At 40.1% G+C, this 14,548-nt stretch overlaps 1 protein-coding gene across 3 annotated transcripts in view; it reads left to right on the forward strand.

The window, feature by feature from the left end:
- Positions 1-290: 290 nt before the first annotated feature.
- LOC146001741 (uncharacterized) overlaps positions 291-14,548 on the forward strand; it is a 100,436-nt gene continuing 86,178 nt past the window's right edge. For 2 of the 3 annotated variants that reach the window (XM_083139447.1, XM_083139444.1), the window contains exon 1: positions 743-861. The gene's annotated coding sequence lies outside the window, so the exon portion shown is untranslated. Of the gene's footprint in view, positions 355-742; positions 862-14,548 lie in introns of those variants that run through there. The other variant, XM_083139445.1, reaches the window with a different exon arrangement.

Below are 14,548 nucleotides of genomic sequence, written 5' to 3' on the forward strand. Positions count from 1 at the left end.
TTGTTGGTACAACCCCCTCCACTCTACACGGCCTGCCATCTAGCGTGCCCACAGAGAAGCAAATCGGCAACGTAGTTGGGTGCACTGCCAATAGGTGTCGCTAGTTTCGCCCGTGACGTATTAAGACCACAAATTTTAACATTGAATTAAAAAGTCTCTCCTACTAGTTTGTCTATGGGCCCACCCCCATTAATAAGGCAGCCGAGTCTGCTTAAACGCACGTGTCAGCAGTGAGAATAAGCGTCAAATTTGCTGCTGCCACGTAATTCGTCTGCTAAGAGGATGTTTCTAATCTTAAGCACAGATTGAGACGAGAGGAATGCAAGTTTATGATTAGTGGGAATGAATGTGCAGGTAATTTAAAACATTTTTCTTTAGAATGCATTTAGCGATATTATGTTAATGCTAACAGAACCTAACCTAGCTACGAGAGCATTTAGGTTTATATTAGAAGAATGCTAAGGGACATAATCTTAAAACATATTTTGTGAAAGTAATCGCTACAACTTCACAGTATGTGTTACAGACGTAATTGCATACATAGCATGATGAAATCACGATAAGACAAAGACCGAATCTGATGCCACGCGCATCTTTTTTGAGGTTCCAGCAGAAAAAGAACGTGACAGCAGACACTATGGAAGTAGAGGACATTTTGTAAATCACTCAATCAGGCTAGCAAGAGGGGATGTGTGTATATTTCCTGTACCATACCAAACACAAAACACAGATTACATAAAAGGCTTTATATCGCTGAAGGAACGAGGAATACATTTGTTTTGTGAGTTGATTCAAATAACGACTGAATCATAAACAGAGGTCTTCTGTACTGTATGTTGGATGATATTTGCTAGTTATATGGTGAGTTTTGTCGAGTTTATATTGGTACGCTTTATGCACAGAAGGGCTAATCGTGGTAATGGTTCCGATTGTTTTTAATTCTCCTATAGTCGTTTTCACGTTCAGAAGACACAATGGGCTCTTATGGGCAATGCTTTTCTTATGGGAAATACGAGCGCGCTGTTGTCAAATTTCTGGATTTACAAATTTAGCTTAAGTAAAATCGGTACCTGCAGTTTTGCAGGAAATTTTGTAGAGAATACGATGGTGAACACAAAAAACTGGTAACTTGCTTACATAATTTTAGATAAATTAAAAACGCAAATTTTCTGTGATAACACAATTTTTACATTGTTTTCATTCCTAACGTTGAAACATGCCGTAAAATTGAAGCATTCATTATTAAAAAAATTGACACTGTTTTTTAATTGTCATAGGTGACGGTGGTACTCAGAATTTATCAATACTTTAAAGCATATTTGCATTAAAAAATATTCAAATAAAGTATGTGGAGATTTTTTATATTCGTGCAGTAGAAAATGTCGTCGCTGGCCATTTTTTGTTCTGTAATTCCAAGTAAAAACTTCCAGCGACAAAGTTGTGGAGAAAATAATGAAATTATTTTTTATAACCACTCAAAGGTTCCCAGAAATATTACTTCCATGCATTTGAAGTTTCTTTTTAACCCGAACCGCGCGCGAAGTAAGGAGACGTTGTCTGGCCATCTTGAGCTGACTCACCGCATCATTCCGGCTAATCACCACCAAGTTTTCCAGTTCTTATTTTATTTCCATTCAGTAAAAATATTAACTTCATGCAGTTTGTTATAATAGAATTGAAATTACTTAAATTTAATAATTGACAATTATTTCTAATGCTGCTGTTGTGAGCAACATTAGTGCTGTCGCAAATACACGTTGTTTTCGTTTACATTACTGTCGACATTAATGCTGAATTGAAGATCACCTTTCACATAAATTAATAGACACCATATTAACCTTTGAAAGGCTTTCCAACACGTGACAAAATATGGGGCTTCAAGATAGAAATATGACATGCCTTGCTTGAGTCATTCACGTCATCAGTTCACGTGGGCCATAACTCATTTGTTTGTTTGGATTGCAACTTGAATCTAACCCATGTGCCAGGGTCCCCTTACTTGAGTGAGAGATCTGCTTTGGTCTGTTTAGACTTTTTCCCTCTCCCGAAAAAGTGTTTTCAGTTGTGTGAGCTCTCAGTGATTTTTACTTTTTTAAGTGATTTCTGAAGTGTCATATTCGTGCATTACACTCGCGTGTGTAGTGATCGCAATGGATCATAGTAAAAAGGGTAACTAACGTTCACAGTATAATATTAATGTTAATAATTACATATAATTATCATTATATATACAAAATATGTAACACCTTCATTGTGAAGGAAGGTCATCATTTCCCGGCGACATGAGCTAGCGCTGTATTGGCAACACTGTGCGGTTTCTCCATAAGCCCCGTTGTCTCTTCTGAACGTGAAAACGACTCTAGCAGGAAGACTAATTGTTGTAGAATTTTGGCAATCATTGTCACACGAAATTTGAACCTTCCTTAAAGTAATGAGCACTGTTTGGATTCCGAAAAAAAGTTACTTATATTTGAAAAGAAAAAACAATAACTTGCAAATTTCAGCCGTTTGTCCGATACGAGAAATTTACCGGGCTAACCGTAAATGGTTCGTGGGGCTATTTATGAATGGTTCGTGGGGCTATCCGTCAATAGTTCGTGAGGGTTAACCGTGAATGGTTCATGGGGCTATCCGTGAATGTTTCGTGGGGCTATCCGTAAATGGTTCGTGGGGCTATCCGTGAATTGTTTGTGGGGCTATCCGTAAATGGTTCGTGGGGCTATCCATCAATAGTTCGTGGGGCTATCCGTGAATGGTTCATGGGGCTATTTATGAATGGTTCGTGGGGCTATCCTTGAATGGTTTGTGGGGCTATTTATGAATGGTTCGTGGGGCTATTCATGCATGGTTCGTGGGGTTTTCGAACCCGAAAAAAAATTCTAATTTTGAAAAACAAATTTAAGTATGTTTGCCTAACCTAACAAAACCTAACCTAACCTTGCTGAGCATGGTTCGTGGGGCTATTTATGAATAGTTCATGGGGCTATCCGTGAATGCTTCGTGGGGCTATTTATGAATGGTTCGTGGGGCTATCCGTGAATGTTTCGTGGGGCTATCTGTGAATGGTTCGTGGGGTTATCCGTGAATGTTTCGTGGGGCTATCCATTAATGGTTCGTGGGGCTATTTATGAATGGTTCATGGGGTTTTCTTTCCCGAAATTTTTTTTTCTAATTTTAAAAAACAAATTTAACTATGTTTGCCTAACCTAACCTTGCCGTGCATGGTTCGTGGGGATATTTTTCAATCGTTCGTGGGGTTATCCGTGCATGGTTCGTGCGTTTTTCGAATCTGGAAAGAAATACAAAATCAGTAACACCAAAGTAGGTATTTTTCTATGAAGAAGGTTACAACACTGCATAACCACTATCATGGACAATGCTAGTCAAGATTTCTCCGCCATATCGCATGTAATGCAAGCGAAAGCGAACAATATAAAAATACTCGATATTTCTAAAATTGACATTATTTGCGTGGAAAAAAACGAAACGCGAACTTGAAGAATCCTTAGGAATGCAGAATACGTATCTATCCATGTGAAAAATATGAAAATAAGGGAATTAGAGACGTTTGGTGGTTACTGAAATTTTAATTTATTTTAATGCTAGGAGAGCCAAACTTAACCTACGTAACCTAACTTTGAAAGCATATATTGAACATGATCGTAAGTAATCGTTAAGGCCAGCCACACACCGGTTTGGACATGACGCGACGCAACAGGATGGAACTGAAAGTTACGCGACTGGACAAGTTACTTTGCTTCTGACAGTGCTTTTTTCTGGAAAGAAAGTTTTCAGTACTCTACAAGTTAGTTTATTGATATTGGTAACAGTTAGATATAGCGAAAACACATTTCTTCAAATCTACAGGAGAAATGACGGGAAAGTACTTACGGAATTGAGTTCCTGTGGACTTTTGGAAGCTGGGAATAGTGTTTTTTCCATTCGTTCAACTTATTCGGCCGGTAAATAATGTAATTTTCGACATTCATGTATCTCCGTTGCTCGATAGGTGGTACCACCATTACCGTCGATCAAGTGAATCAAGTGTTCCGTGTGTTCGATTATGTAACCCCTGTCAGTGTAGCAACCACGCCGTAGCTTTACAAGATGACGTGTGAGTGTTTTTTTTTTTCTAATTTAATTTTCTATGTTTGCCTAACCTAACCTTCCGTGACTGGTTTGTGGATAAATTTTCGCTTAAAAACCTTTTGTGAATAGTTCGTGCGGCATTTATCGGTTCATAAGTTTGGTAACACTGCATATCAGCTGACGACACTGCATATCAGCAGACGGTACTGCATATCAGCTGACGATAGACAACGTGCGTCAAGATTCCGCCGCCAATTAGCAATGACCAATAAATACTTATAATGTTAAAAATAACACTTTTTTTTATTTAAAAAGAAGTAATCCCAAGTTGAAAAATGTTCCGCTATGCATATGATATAAGTACAAATGAAATTAATTTGAAAATAAAACGAGGTAAATGTGTTTTCGCTATATCTAAGTACTACCTTGATATTATTTGTTATTGTGTTCATCATAAGAACTGCTCTAAATATTGTGGTATATAAATGGTCGGTAAAAATGTCATATGTGGGAAATGGATTTCTTCAAATTTACAGGAGAAAGTACTTACGAAATTGAGTTTCTGTGTTTTCTTGCTTGCATTTCCATCCATCTTCTTGAACCCGATGTTGCGAGCATCTGATGACCTAATCCCCGGCAAGTGTTTCCAAACGCACAGTTTTTTCACTATATTGCCCAACCTAAAGCAACCTAACCTAACCTTACCGTGATGTTGTGTGGGGTTGTGGGTCTAATCGTGGATGATTATACGATCCAGAATGGTTTTTGGAGCTATGCGTGAGTGGTTTTTGGCTATGCGGGAATGGTTTTTGGGGCTATACGTGGATGGTCATACTATCCCGAATTGTTTTTGGGGCTATGCGGGAATGGTTTTCGGGGCTATGCGGGAATTTTTCTGTTAAGAAGGTTGAAACACAGCTCCACCGTTTGAAAATCAAAGCTAGTCAAGAATTGCCTGCCCGTTTGCTTGTTCAGGAAGCGAGAAAGGAACAAACAATAGTTATTCGATATGTCAACAATAGATACAAATTTTGCTAAAAAAAAGCAAAATCTCTTGTTAAACAATGTTTTGCAATGCAGAATAAGTAAGTACGAATGTAAAAAAATTAGAGAATGAACGAGTTAGAGCGATTTCCCGTATATGATAGTTTTGCCAAATGATCATGTACACATGCATGCGCACACACACACACATACTTGTTTCGTTAAAATAAAATTCTTTAGTTTCATTCTCACATATAAAAGGTTACCAGTATGTTGTGCTCTTGCGTACCACCTGAAAAAAAACACAGATATTTATTATTATTGAATCCAAAGTAAATGTATAAACACAAGATCTATCACATCTGTCATTTGCAGGAAATTACGTAGGTTCTCATTTGCATCTTAAACGAATGGCACTCACTGCAATATATTATTTTCTTTTTACATTTCTGGTTGGTCAACTGAAAGGAGACAAATTTAGTAAAATAACTTTCTATTATCCCTTTCATCTATTCTTTACAAGTATTAATGTAACAAAAAATGGACTCTTTTGTATGGAGCATTAAATAAATAAAATGGATGCCCAATGTCGCAGCAGGAAGCGAGTTTTGCCAGAGTGAAGCTCTGCTGCATTCCAGCTCACTTTAAGGTGCTGACCCCTCCAGAGAAGGAAAAAGTTTAATTCGCATACTGCAACCACATAGTTATTCGAGCAATAAATATCAAACGGGCCTGAAGATTGTTTCTCTTGTACAATTTACAATATGTTTTGTACATTACAAGATAATTTTTATTAAGCCTATTTTTTTAACGTAATGTAATTCATCTCCTGCGCAACTTCATTCAATAGCACATCAATTTTGTTCTTATTGGGGCTTAGTCCATGAATATTTGTACGGCAGAGGCCTCGCTTGAACAAGAACGATTAGCTGCTCTGGATCAAGCTCTATTTTTAATCTTGACTGTGCTGTTAAACAATACGGTGATGAGTCACATGCAGATGGTGCGCTGAGAAGAAAGGATTTGCACACGTGCAGGGCATTTTGTTGCTTCGCGCTTCTTCGAGACCAAATTCCCAGGACCTTCACTGTTTTGTCGCAAACTGTCACATCGTGACTCAAGGTGACTTGAGTCAAATGTTTCATCTGGTGTTCGGCAGCTCATAAGAGCCCCATGCTAAACGTTCCCCCTAGTCAGTTTGCAACAAAAATGACTCGTCGTGGCAGATCCGGTGTGCGGCTGGCCTAAAACTCCATAGTATGTGTTAACACGTAAATCAACACAAGCATGTTTGCATTCGTAGCATGATGAAATTACAATAAAAGAAAAGTAACTTGGGCCGTACAATTTCTGTTCATGTCTAATCACATAGTTTGGAGTTTTAGCGATTAATGCATGTTTGCTTTAGAATAGTTTTTCCTTCCATACACTACTATATGATTAGTTTTTTGTTTTTTTTGTTGTTTTTTTTGTTATGGACTGTTGCTGCCATCTGGGTCACTTGTGTGTAGAGTGAAGGGATTTCATAGGTTAGGTGGGTCTGGTTTTTCACTTTTTACATTCAAATAGTGTCCCTATATGTTCTGATAGTTACATTAAGCTTGTCAGATTTGGCTCTTTTGAGACTTGTATCAATATTTTTTTTTCGCCAGGCACTATAATTGTGCCAGGCAGTCTCATAACTTCTCACTAATGGACAGAGAAAGGACACACATGTGAAGTAAGTATTTTTTACTTTAAAGTTATCTTGATCTAACAATGATTTTCCCACTGCTTCCTGCAACAAATTCTAAAGCAAAGGATACTTTAAAGTATTGGCCTAAAGTGTAAATCACCAACCCTGAGACCTTCTGTAATCAAACCATCTCACCGATTCGATGTGTCACTCTGCGTCAGCCGATTCATGACCGCCGACTACCGCAGTCTTCTGCTGTTTGCCACACCTATTCATTTTATATAAGAGCCAAAATGGATGTCTAAGAGAAATGTTCTTGAAATAAATATTTTTAAATCTTATTTTCTACTGTTTTATAATAACCTGTCCCATGTGTATATTTACTAACAAAAACATAGTATGCTAAATTTTCCTTTCTTACCAGTGACAAAGCAAAGACAATCGTAAGCATATTTAAACTATACTTTAGTTGAGTATTTCACTCACACCAAAAGATTTCTCAATATTGTTGACGTGCAGAGTATTGTATTCTGGTGGCAGAACGAAAAGATCGCTACTTTTTCAATCAGACTCAAATCAAAGGGAAGCCAAGAAAAATGAAATGTTGATTCTTCCTCTTCACTTTACATTTCGTAAGTCACGACAATACCCAAAGTGTTGAGACAGGGGGAAAATGTGTATTTTTAATTCAATGGAAGGGGTTCACTTACTGCCAAATCTTCGTCACAGCTGTCTTCGGATTCACTTTCCCTGTCGCTGACTTGGATAACAAATCTTTCAAAAGTTCTCAGTTAAATTGTCCACATCCCACAGTTTTCTCTCTTCTTTTTCAATAACGTGTCAAACTGCATCTACCCAGTTGATAGCTGAAATTTGACCAATGCCACTTTCAGTCAGTCTCTTTACTTCTTCAAGCTTGAATGTTTTGTTGTTCCTGGCAATGTACCCTTTGACTTGAGCCCATATCAGTTCAATGGGATTGAGGTTACAGTGGTAAGGAGGCAAGCGCAACACACTGTGCTCCGCTATTCTTGCCATTTCATGTATCACGTAACTATCGTAGCTTGGCTTCAAGTGGGAAACGTGATCCAAAAGTTTTCAACTTTAATGAATCAGCTGAAAGTATGACACCTTTACCACGTAGCCATTCTAAAATATAACCTTTCCTCCAAGCAGTGATCAGTAATTTTTCTCATTTCATGCTATGGTAGGGAGCATTGTCGAGCACAATAACACTGTCCACATTAAGTTAGGAAGGACAGACGAAAACCACTCTTTAAAAACATAACCGTTCATGTCTTCATGGTAATCGCCAGTCGTCTTGGACACAGAAATAAGTTCCGTACCTTCAACAAAGCCATTTTCACTTCCAATGTGAGTGATAATGAGGCTTTTGCCTTTTCCTGATGGTTGTTTAAGTCCAGTTGATAGTCCTTCGAGGAAAGCTTGCTTCTTTGAGGTTATAGAGCTATCATGCCACACCTTGGTTACAGTGTGCCTGCATTCACCCACGTTTCATCCAAGTAATAGATTTTCTTAACCTTGGTTTCGTAGTTCCCTAATGGATCGGAGGTATTTTCGCCACCAAACATGAAACAACAATATCATCCCTATGAATGAGTGCTGCTTGTCGGTTGCTCTTTCCAAAAACAAACCCAACATCCAGCAAGAGGCGGTTTAATGTAGACACACTGAAACTTGGAAGATCTTCATCATTATTAACTTCTGTTAATACCTTTTTCAAAGTAGGCAGTTCTTGGTTTAAAAATAAAGAATGCACTTTGCCCCTTATTGCACTTACAACCTTAGTGACAATGAAGTTCGACCAGTCACAAATATAGGAGTGCGTTGTGAAAGAAGGAGAACACATGCATATGCTGAACATATTTTATTCAGCAGGCTACATGGAACAAAGGAAATCATAAATTTACGCTGCAACGCAGCAATGTATGGTGTCCACAAAAAATAAAACATTTTCGTCCATCTACACGTGACATTGAAGTTCGACCACTGTTAGAGGGGATCCTGTTTACCATGGTGTGATGCCGCCCCGTCGGCGAATAACTGTGGCAATGCGTCGGGGCATGCTGCGGACGAGTCATTCAAGGTATTCCACATCGATGCGGTGCCATTCCTCCTGCAGGCAGGCAATAAGAGCAGCCACTGTCGTCGGTCCCATCTGTTGCACACGTCGCTTAAGAACACACCACACATTCTCAATGGGCGAGAGGTTCGGACTCGATGGTGGCCATGGCAGAGTTCGCACGTGATGGCGAGTCAACCATTCTCTTGTCAGCCACGCTGTATGAGGCCTGGCATTGTCATGTTGAAAGATGAGACGCCGCCTGTGGAACAGGTGCCTTCGCACTGTGGGAAGATGCCGCTCCAGTATGTGTGTATAGGCGTGTGCATTCACAATGCCCTCACAGACGTGTAGTGGGCCAACCCCAAATGTCGTCATGCATCCCCATACCATCACTGACGCAGGTTTCTGTACCCGACGTGCATAACATTTTGCTTCATTCTGTTCCTCCTTCCGACAAATGACTGTTTTCCGTATTTTCCCGTACACAACATTGATAATGGATTCGTCCGTCCACAAAACCCTGTTCCACTGCCGAAATGTCCATCCCCGGTACATTCGTGCCCACCGTAGTCGATTGCGTTTGTTCAACATGGAAAGGAAGGGTTTACGTTTCGCCTTGTACACTCGGTAACCGCATCGCTGTAGGTAACGGCGAATGGTTCTGGTTGACACTTCAATGTAAAAGCGTTCTCGAGTCCACAGTCGTAATTCGGCCACAGAAACATGATTGTTGGTCTTTATATAGCACCTAAATATCCGTAGGTCACGCACGCTCAGCAGGCGTTTTCGACCAGGGGCCTTACCTGGCTCTGTAGTACCCGTATTTTGGTGGTGTTTGATGATGCAGTGGACGGTTGACTTGGGTAAGTTCAGTTGGCGCCCCATTTCCCGTTCACTGAGTCCATCCCGTTGCAACTCCACCACTCTTCTCCTCACGGTGTTGTCAATAGGTTTGCCCCTGGCCATGGTGATGATGCACTGCGGTTTCTCTGTGCACAGCACGCGCTTATATACGGCGGACTCCCATATCATGTCCGTGACGTCATGCTTCCGTCGAATGCGCCACTATCTGGAATTTACCGTATGGGTCTGGTGCCTGGTCGAAGTTCAATGTCACGCGTATTGTTCCCCGTTTTCGTTCCTTACGTGACCTTGATTGCAACATGCTGGGATCACGATTCTTGCCTGCTCACACGCCTCCTCTTACACACATGCGTCACTTCTGTGGGTCACCCATTCCACCACCTATGCCTCTGTGCATTTAATCACGTATTCCTTTCTGGTCGAACTTCATTGTCACCAAGGTTGTATTTCGAAATTGTCATACTTATTAGCACGAGACACAGTTTTTTTTTGTTTTTTTTTTATCGAGAGACAACTTTCCTGGTCATTTTTCTCTCTTTCATAACCCTTAAAAGTGCAGACACTGACACACCACTGCACTAGGATACCAACTTAACCACTTCTTTTACTGGTTTCTCAGGATACCACTGACAAAACATTACCTAAATATTGAGTAGAATCTGTTTCTTGCCCCTTTTCAAAGACTGTCCTTCTGGTGCTTTGAAAACAAACTTGGAGAACACGGAGACCTTCCCGCATGCATAGAACTCGCCATGTTGAAAGTGGCACTACTTCCTTCCTGTTCACATGATTATTTTTAGAAAATAATCAATGTTATAAAATATCATTATGTACACAAATCTCTAAGCTCATTGAAAGTTACAATGCATATTCCTACAAAATGTTCACCCTTATCTTGCCTTGCCATGTCACCCAAGTTATTTTCGAAGTGCACTATATTTGGCGGAACAAAAATCGTTATTAGGATGCTTGTCAAAGTTTCCAACTGCAATAAATTTACAAACTTTCTTTGTCTTGTTTCGATCATCATCATCAATATATTTATTGGACTTACAGCATTGCATATGGCTGTTTATGCCCATTGTATATTTTATTTACATAAGATACAATTTACATAAAATCTACAAACAAATTTCAAATACACTCCGATCTATATCAAACCTTAGAAATATAGGCAAATTTCTCGTATCGGACAAACGGATTTCTTCAAATTTACAGGAGAAGTTACTTACCGAATGCAGTTTCTTGATACTTGTGAAAGTTCGGGGAAGTGTTTTCTCACATCGTTCATTGAATTTTTGCGGTAAATCATCTATTTTTCGATATAAATGTGTCACCAATGTATGAAAGCTCTTGCATCCATTTACTTCCAGGTGGATGTAGCCTGTGTGTGATGATGTAATCCCAGTCAGTGTTTCCAGACAAGTGTTTTTGTAACTGAAGAATGTACGTTTCCGCAAGTGGTTTGTGGGGCTATGTGTCAATGGTTTGTGGGGCTATGTGTCAATGGTTCATGGGGCTATGCGAGAATGATGTGTGGGGCTACGCATATTTTTTCTAAATCAATTTTTAACTATTGTAACCTAAACGTGACCCTATCTAACCTAACCTTACCGGAAATGGTTCGTGGGGCTATGTGTCAATGGTTTGTGGGGCTACATAGGTATTTTTGGGTGCAGTGGGGTGGAAACACTGCATGCCGAGTACAGTAGTGAAACTGTGACCGTCATTTTGCGTGTTACAGAAGGCAAAAAAGAATGAAGAAAACTTACTCGATATGTCGCAAATAGAGCTTCTTTCCGTGAAATAAGTGAAATGCCACCTTCAGCAATGTTTCTCAATGCAGAATATGTAAGTACGAATATTCAAATTAAATGAACTAGCGAATTTCAGCCGTTTGTCCGATATGAGAAATTTACCGAAATATACATTATCATGTTATATCATTTTGTTTAAAAAAATGCAAGTAAAATATATTCAATTCGCATGCAAGAAAGAAGCCAAATTTATGGGAAATGATTACTGGTGAAAAGAGTTAATCATAAAGGTGAAGCAATAAGTACAAAAGAAAGAGCATTGGGTTCATTTGCGGCAGCGTATCCCATACTACATATTGGATGTTGTTTTGCCTTACATAATGAATCCTGTAACAACGCTGGATTTTCGTGTGTATGAGTTTGCAATGCTTTCTGCGTGCATGTGGTTTTGTTTACAGAATGTCTCAGGTTTGGTGATTTGAACTGTAGCATCAATTTTTTGGAACCAGGGTGTCTATTTTTCCTTAGAATTTCTAATCTTATTCATTTCTGTGTATTTAGGGGTTAAATAGCCAGCTCCAGACTTCTGCAATTTTTCGGCATTCTGGATCACTGCAATGGTCTGAACATTAACACCTCAGAAATGTATAATTTATAATACATTGATGGTATCAGTAAAGTTGAAATAAACTGTAAAATTTCAGATTTAGGGGCCATAGGTTCAAGTGAGGGACATGTAAGATTATAACCGGACAGTGAACACAGAGGACATGTAATTGGAAACTGGACATGTGTCCAAATCAATCATATGCATTGTAGCACGATACAGAAAGATTATACACAGAATACAGGGTGTCCTTAAAGGTAAATACTTTACAACTTTGATGTCAAACATGAAAACTTGTAATCAACATAAAGAAACATACACTATGTTGCCATTCGTCACCAGACACCCCACGAAAAGTGCTCGGAATCGTCTGTAAACATCATACAACCTATAAAAGGCATTGCCGGTTGAGAATACACTCATACCAGCTACAGCAGTCAATATGGACAAACAACATGAACTGAGTGAGACCGAAAGAGGGATTATCACTGGAGCCCACACATTTGGACATTCGACCCGTGATATTTCTATCAAATTTCAGATACCCTGGTCGATAGTGAGTGATGTTATCGTGAAGTGGAAGCAAGAGGGGGTCATGACATGCTGACCCAGACCCAGTAAACTGAAGATATTAATAGATCGTGACTGTTGATGCTTGAAACGTGTGGTGATGTCAAACCAGAAGGCGTCGTTACAGATGGTGGCACAGGAGTTTCGATCGGCTTCCAGTAGTGCTGCAAGTGATCGTACTGTCTACCGGGAGATCGTTGCACTTGGTTTTCATGGTTCATGGTTTCAGCAGTTCACAAGCTGCATATCACAGCCCGCAATGCGACCCGTCGGTTACAGTGGTGCAAAGAACGCCGCCATTGGACTCTCGAACAATGGAAATCCGTTCTATGGAGTGATGAATTGCGCTACCAGATGTGGTGGTTTGATGGATGTGTGTGAGTGTGGCGTATGCCCAGTGAACACTGTTTACAGGACTGTATCTTACTCACAGTGAATTTCGGCGGAGGTGGCATCATGGTGTGGTCCTGCTTTTCGTGGTATGGTCTTGGTCCTCTTGTTTTAGTTCGGGGATACATGAATGCCGATGCATACCAAAACGTTCTGGACAATTCTGCGCTATAAACATGGTGGGAACAATTCGGTATTGGCCCATACCTGTTTCAGCATGACAATGCTCCATGTCATACGGAATGCATTATCAACAAGTGGTTCGATGACATGGGTGTGCAAAAACTTGATTGGCCAGCCCAAAGTAAAGATATCAACCCCACTGAACACCTTTGGGACGAGTTGGAGCACCGCTTGAGAGCCAGGCCATGCTGCCCAAAAAACACCACTGAGCTGTTTGCTAATTTTGCAGGAGGAATGGGGTAAGATTCCCGTCGACACGTATCACAAATTGGTGGAAAGTCTTCCTCGAAGGGTTGCGGACGTCATTGCAATGAAAGTTGGCCCTACACAATACTGATGTGGTGCTGCGACTGGATTAACGTACTGGTATGGGGTGTCCGGTGACGAATGGCAACATAGTGTAGAGTAGTTCCGGAAAATCCACCAGATGGCATATCGGAAAATTTTAATCGAAAATCGTGCTGATAGAGAAAAGGACCCATTCCAAACTGTCGCCACAGTGTGGGTAACATGCTAATGTACAAAATGTCCTTATAAACACCACTGTCCCTGTTGCCATTGATTAAACCTGGCAAAACAGCCCCTGACCATGACACTACCGCCACGTTCACTTGGGTGTCCGGTGACGTTTGGCTATGTAGTGTACCATGTCCCATTTGATTTACTACCAACACATGAAGTTTTATTGTGCATTAGTCTACTTCAACATATGCACTTCTTGTGGGGGGTACAACATCTAATTGAAATGTTAACTTTATCCATGCCTTCTGTAGCATTCCTGTCTACTGTGGCAATGGCAGCTCTCATGCTGGCCTTCAAATCATCAAGATCAATGACAGGAGTCCTGTACACTCTGCCTTTGGCATAGCCTCACAAAAAGAAGTCCAGGTGCGTAATGTCAGGGGATCTAAGAGACCAGGCAATTGGATCATCTCTTCCAATCCAACATGCTGGAAATGTCCTGTCGAGGGCGTATCTCACCTCTAAGGCCCAGTGTGGTGGTGCACGATCTAATTCAATACCCGACAAGAAAACGTCAGGCATTGGTCAATCACCTACAACAAAGTATATTCCTCTGTGTCAATTACAAGTTGTGCTGCATGACTTTGAAGTTGTAAAGTACCTTTTGGGACACGGTGTATATCTATTTATGTTTTTTCTTCTTCTAGGCATGAAAGCAAAACTTGCACCAATACCTTGATCGAGGCCCGTAGCCAGGATTTTATTTTGGGAGGGACTCATCCCTTATCTGCAGCTGCTATCTAAAAGTGAAAAAGGAAAGGCTTAAAAGCCCTGATGATGAATTTCTGAGTATATTACAAATTATTATACAAAATGTTTAT

The sequence above is a fragment of the Lepisma saccharinum genome, chromosome 17, assembly GCF_977018435.1.
Source record: "Lepisma saccharinum chromosome 17, izLepSacc3.1, whole genome shotgun sequence".
NCBI classification, from domain to species: Eukaryota; Metazoa; Arthropoda; class Insecta; order Zygentoma; family Lepismatidae; genus Lepisma; species Lepisma saccharinum.